A 6,816-nucleotide genomic window follows, 5' to 3' on the forward strand; every position below is an offset into this window, starting at 1 on the left:
CAACAACAAAAAACCCCAAAATATTTAGCTGTTTTGAATTGTCGCTGAACAGTAATTGCGTTAATTTAAATATTGATGGTTTATTATAATAAAAAGGTTTAATATATTTATCTCTTATGTTACTGTAGAAAGGACACACTAGAACGAAGTGATATTCGTCTTCTACTACATTCATATTGCACAAATTCTATTATTCCTGTCAATATTGTGGTATCTGTCCGTTTCTATAAAGAGATTATGGGAAGATAATCTATATTTACTCAAAATATAACATGTTTGTATTGCAGGGCAATAGGTTTTTGAATGTAAGGTTGTAGGCAATAATTACTAGTATTAACAACAAATTTGTATCACAGACATTTTGGAGAATTGTTGAATACAGCAAACATAGATTGGATAAATTGATCAGTCATGCTCTTGTTTGAATAGTGATATAAATGTATTGCAATTTTTTACATTTTGATTATACCATATGTGACCAAAGTCAATAGGTGTCTTACTCGACTTCTTATGCACTCGTCATATAGGGTGACATAACATTCATTCAAAATAAAGTTATCTGTAATCAACAAATTTATCCAATATTTAACAATACGAATGTTCCTACTTATGTACAAAGGTGATCTATCTAATTCCAAATAGACCATCATATTAGTAGTGCTCCTTTCCACGCCTAAAATACGTTTACAGAATTGTAAATGTAGGATCTCGCAGGACAACTGTGTGTTGTGTGTGTGTGTGGTGTGTGTGTGTGTGTGTGTGTGTGTGTGTGTGTGTTTCAAACCCACACTGTATGTATGATTTTATGAAATTTAATACATTGTACAGTAAAAAAAAATAAAGAGAAAAAAGGTATGATGGGGGAGGGGGAGGGGCTTTTCCAGAGCACCTCCACCCCCGCTACGCCACTAGATGGGTATGCGTGGAGTATGGGGATTTGAAGATATAGGGCCTACTACTATTTTCAGCAACACAATCTTATTCTTTCGTTGACACTAAGCTACAAATAAAAATGAATGAAAATAATTCATATTAACACCATATACACGCCTCTGAGAATTAAAAATCTGCGCGAACCATTTATCGGTTACGCAGAAATAAATCCAGGTAACCCATAAAATGTGTTAGAGTGCGTCGTTAAATAAAACATTTCGTTATATCCAAGTAAATGGTGCTCAAAATTTGGCGCGAACAAAAAATAAGTTACACAAAATTATATTTGCGCGAGCAACGCGCGAACAAAACGACCGTTCTCACAATTTTCAGAGACCTGCGCATATAAATGCGCAAACATGGCTATTGAAGAAACATATATGAGTCACTCTTTAATTATTGCGTTGGTGCCTGTGCTATTTCTCACACGGTACCTGCAGTTTGCCAAAGAAAGAAAGAAAGAAATGTTTTATTTAACGACGCACTCAACACATTTTATTTACGGTTATATGGCGTCAGACATATGGTTAAGGACCACACAGATTTTGAGAGGAAACCCGCTGTCGCCACTATATGGGCTACTCTTCCGATTAGCAGCAAGGGATCTTTTATTTGCGCTTCCCACAGGCAGGATAGCACAAACCATGGCCTTTGTTGAACCAGTTATGGATCACTGGTCGGTGCAAGTGGTTTGCACCTACCCATTGAGCCTTGCGGAGCACTCACTCAGGGTTTGGAGACAGTATCTGGATTAAAAATCCCATGCCTCGACTGGGATCCGAATCCAATACATACCAGCCTGTAGACCGATGGCCTACCACGACGCCACCGAGGCCGGTTGCAGTTTGCCAAGTTCTATGGCTTCAATTCTCACCAATGTACATGAAAGTACTGGGTAGCAGTGAGGAATGGGAATTGATTAAAAGGGATTTTTGGAACAAATGGCAGTTTCCCCATTGTGCTGATGAGCTTGACGGAACACTCAAAGTTTGTCAAAAATATGAAAAATTATTTTTTTTGGTATTAGAAACACCAGGATTACCGAAAACTCTTCGAATTTACGGAAGTGGATAATCTAAACAATAAAATCTAAGTAAAGTATGATTTGAATGATAAAAATGGGCTCTAATAGTAAAAAATAAGCCATAGGTTTGCGTGTTTTGTTCGATGACACCACTAGAGCACATTGACTTATAAATCATTGGCTATTGGCTGTCAAAAATTTGGTAATTTTGACATATAGTCTTAGAGAGGAAACCCGCTACATTTTTTCCATTAGTAGCAAGTGATCAATTATATGCACCATCCTACAGACAGGATAACGCATACCACGACCGTTGATATACCAGTCGTGGTACACTGGATGACACGAGAAATAGCCCATTGGGCCCACTGACGGGGATCGATCCCAAACCGACCGCGCATCAAGCGAGCGTTTTACCACTGGGCTACGTCTCACCTCTACAATGGCTATTGGATGTCAAACATTTGGTCATTTTGACATACTGTCATAGAGAGGAAATCCGCTATACTTTGTTAGTAAGTGATCTATTATATGCACCATCCTACAGACAGGATAGCACATGCCACGGCCTTTGATATACCAGTCGTAGTACACTGGCTGGGACGAGAAACAGCCAAATGGACCTACCGACGGGGATCGATTTCACACCCGACCATGCATCAAGCGAGCGCCTAACCACTGTTCTATGTCCCGACCTGACGCAAAACATGTTGTTATTGAAAAGACACGAGACACTGATTCTGTAGACAGTGTAGGCCTGTATTTTAATTATAAAGGCACGTTCTCATCTAGTCCGTACGGACGTAGAAAGTGTGATTCTTTCTACGTCCAAAAATTTACATTACCCTATATACAGCTGGTATTCAAAACTTGTGGCACCATGTTTCAACAGTTTCTCAACCGAAAAAGTGCAACAAATGGACACACAAACCAAAAATGTATAACCTACCGTACTCACTAAATCCTAAATTGAAGTACTTGCGTCATTATTAACAAAATAAATCTTCCAACGACAACTTTCAAAACTTTCCCCGCCATTTTAAATTGGCTAAATAGAGGGAAGCCAGTTGCCAAGTATTGACTGAATGTGCGCCCTGCACTAGTTCTCATCAATATTACTGACTTGATGACGCAATAATTTTTTTTACTTAAAAATAAATAAATAGAAAATCATCATACAGTTAATACAATAAATGTACATAACAGCTCCAATGTTTATAATTAAATATATAAATGTGAAATGAATACAAAAAATACTAATAACGGTATCAATACTATTCCTGGCTTTAAACAAAATCCCAAAAGCAGTGTCCAGCATACACCAGTGCACATTATAAATTAAAAGGATATAAACAGTCAAACTTCGTTATCTCGACCTCTGTTAACTCGTTAGCCCAGGAAATCTCAATGTCGGAAAATGGGCCTTAGACATCATTTTCATCAAAAAAAATCCCACCCACCTGTGTTTCATTGGCTTACTCCCATTTGGTCGAATTCCCAATTGGTCGAACTGCTTAAACAGCAATATATATGGTTCAATGATCTTACCGACATGCATGTTGTTACCTCAGTCATTATAATGAACTCTTCCCGATTATTTGGAAACCGATTGTTATTGCAGAGATGGTATAGATATCGCTTAACGCATAAAGTATACAAATATGACAAATATCGAAATAATCCATGTATTTAATGTAGTGAATATCGGTAATTAATTAAAAAAGAAGGTCTCCATCTAAAAATGTTTTTTTTCACAAAAAGCAAAATTGTTTTCAACATTTTAAAATATTAATTCTTTCAAGTACAAATGCAAGTACAAATGCAGCAGTTTCTTTCAGAATGTTACACTCACAATGTCACAATCACTGCAGCTTCATGAGATGACCAAAACTTGTATAAACATGAAAAGGCCATGTTCATTACATACGCAGGTAATCAGGTAGTTGTTATATAACAGACAAGTACTTATTTTTCGACCAATTGGCATTTCGACCAATTGGGAATTCGACCAAAGGGGACGACACCGTTTCATTGAATCAGCTACATATTTATATTCACAGACATAGGTGCATGTGGTCTGAAAAGTGATGGGGGTATATTCAGTAAAGTAAAGTTTGTTTTATCTAACGACGCCACTAGAGCACATTGATGTTTTATCTTATCATCGGCTATTGGACGTCAAACATGGTCATTCTGACACTGTTTTTTTTAGAGGAAACCCGCTGTCGCCACATAGGCAGCAAGGGATCTTTTATTTGCACTTTCCACAGGCAGGATAGCACAAACCATGGCCTTTGTTGAACTAGTTATGGATCACTGGTCGGTGCAAGTGGTTTACACCTACCCATTGAGCCTTGCGGAGCACTCATTCAGGGTTTGGAGTCGGTATCTGGATTTAAAATCTCATGCCTCGACTGGGATCCGAACCCAGTACCTACCAGCCTGTAGACCGATGGTATATTCAGCAACAGCAACCTTGGCAAAAGCATTTCTAGTAAGTAAGGAAGGAAATGGTTTATTTAACGACGCACTCAACACATTTTATTTACTGTTATATGGCGTCGGACATATGGTTAAGGACCACACAGATATTGAGGGAGGAAACCACTGCATTGACTAGTCTTTTCGATTAGCAGCAATGGATCTTTTATATGCACCATCCCATAGACAGGATAGCACATACCACGGCCTTTGATGTACCAGTCGTGGTGCACTGGCTGGAACGAGAAATAGCCCAAATGGGCCCACCGACGGGGAACGATCCCATACCGACCGCGCATCAAGTGAGCGCTTTACCACTGGGCTATGTCTCGCTCCGCATTTCTAGTAATGCATTAAATTTTCATGATAATTTCATTACTGTTAATTAACTAGATATGTAAGTATGTATATGCACTGTAATGTATTTATGTGTGGAACACGCTGTGAAATGATCGGAAATCAAAATAAACATATTCATGAAATAAAATACTATAAATCCAGCATATACTAAGCAATAACTAATATTATAATTTATATTATAGATAATCGTCATCACACAAAGACAACCGGCCTCGGTGGCGTAGTGGTTAGGCCATCGGTCTACAGGCTGGTAGGTACTGGGTTCGGATCCCAGTCGAGGCATGGGATTTTTAATCAAGATACCGACTCCAAACCCTGAGTGAGTGCTCCGCAAGGCTCAATGGGTAGGTGTAAACCACTTGCACCGACCAGTGATTCATAACTGGTTCAACAAAGGCCATGGTTTGTGCTATCTTGCCTGTGGGAAGTGCAAATAAAAGATCCCTTGCTGCTAATCGGAAAGAGTAGCCCATGTAGTGGCGACAGCGGGTTTCCTCTCAAAATCTGTGTGGTCCTTAACCATATGTCTGACGCCATATAACCGTAAATAAAAAAAAAAAATGTGTTGTGTGCGTCGTTAAATAAATCATTTCTTTCTTTCTTTCACACAAATACAGGTAGTTGTCGCAATATCACACAGCTATAGGTAATCAATCCACATTCGCACGCACTTTCATTCAGCTGCATTTCGCAGCCTGCTTTTGTGAACGACTATTTCAAAGCCTTTTGTAACAGAATACATTTTACGAATGAATAGACGCCGCCGCGACTTTTGTTCTAAACATTCGGCCATTCACAACGTCACGTTGAACAGCGCCTTTATTAAAATCACAAATAAGAACGAATTCGTCAGACCGTACCATAACGTACCCCTCCCACCGTTGACACATCGATCGAACGACCATATCTAGCAATATATAGGACTGATCGACGTTGCCATGGTTAAACCATTGGTTATCTTTTCAATAGACGCGACCAGGTAGTAAAGAATTGCTCAGGTGTGGTATAGTTAAATGCATTAAACCTTGCGGTTCATGGGCATAAAATATACAGTGATACATAAACAGAAATATATACATGAGAGATTGTGTATTTGGAGAATGGACATACACATGCGTTGAGAACGTCAATATGTTGCCTGTTTGAGGTATTTACTAAAAGTACAGAGTTCGTTTTCGTTTTGGACATATAAATATCTGAACAATTTTATATAGGAATATGTGATCTGTGTTGGCACGGTTACTCGTGTTTTCTTGTCAACACTGGAGCATGGCCGAGCGGGTGAGTAATTTTGAACAAACATTATAGAGGCCGAGCATTAGACGACTGTATTAGTACATTTTAAAATCTATTTTACCTGACACGTTTAATAAAAACAAGACCAGCTAGCAAGTGTGTGTTTATGTTTGTTTGCGCACGCGACCGCCTTTCTCTGTCTGTCTGCATCTCTGTTTCTCTCTCTGTCTCTGTCTCTGTTTCTCTCTCTGTCTCTGTCTCTGTCTCTCTCTCTCTCTCTCTCTCTCTCTCTCTCTCTCTCTCTCTCTCTCTCTCTCTCTCTCTCTCTCTCTCTCTCTCTCTCTCTCTCTCTCTGTGACCGGCGTCGTGGCAGGCCATCGGTCTACAGGCTGGTAAGTACTGGGTTCGGATCCCAGTCGATGCATGGGATTTTTAATCCAGATACCGACTCCAAACCCCGAGTGAGTGCTCTGCAAGGCTCAATGGGTAGGTGTAAACCATTTGCACCGACCAGTGATTCATAACTGGTTCAACAAAGGCCATGGTTTGTGCTATCTTGCCTGTGGGATGTGCAAATAAAAGATCTCTTGCTGCTAATCGGAAGAGTAGCCCATGTAGTGGCGACAGCGGGTTTCCTCTCAAAATCTGTGTGGTCCTTAACCATATGTCTGACGCCATATAACCGTAAATAAAATGTGTTGAGTGCGTCGTTAAATAAAACATTTCTTTCTTTCTTTCTCTCTCTGTGTATTTGTGTGCATGTGTGTGAATAATATATATAT

The 6,816-nt window shown here is 39.3% G+C and overlaps 1 protein-coding gene across 3 annotated transcripts in view; it reads left to right on the forward strand.

The window, feature by feature from the left end:
- The first annotated feature begins 5,722 nt into the window (after window positions 1-5,722).
- The window catches only part of LOC121386457, a 19,615-nt gene continuing 18,521 nt past the window's right edge, over window positions 5,723-6,816 (forward strand). The window contains exon 1 of one of the 3 annotated variants that reach the window (XM_041517357.1): window positions 5,723-6,079. The gene's annotated coding sequence lies outside the window, so the exon portion shown is untranslated. The remainder of the gene's footprint in view (window positions 6,080-6,816) is intronic. The other 2 variants (XM_041517358.1, XM_041517359.1) reach the window with 2 other exon arrangements.

The sequence above is a fragment of the Gigantopelta aegis genome, chromosome 12 (assembly GCF_016097555.1).
Source record: "Gigantopelta aegis isolate Gae_Host chromosome 12, Gae_host_genome, whole genome shotgun sequence".
Classification (NCBI taxonomy): domain Eukaryota; kingdom Metazoa; phylum Mollusca; class Gastropoda; order Neomphalida; family Peltospiridae; genus Gigantopelta; species Gigantopelta aegis.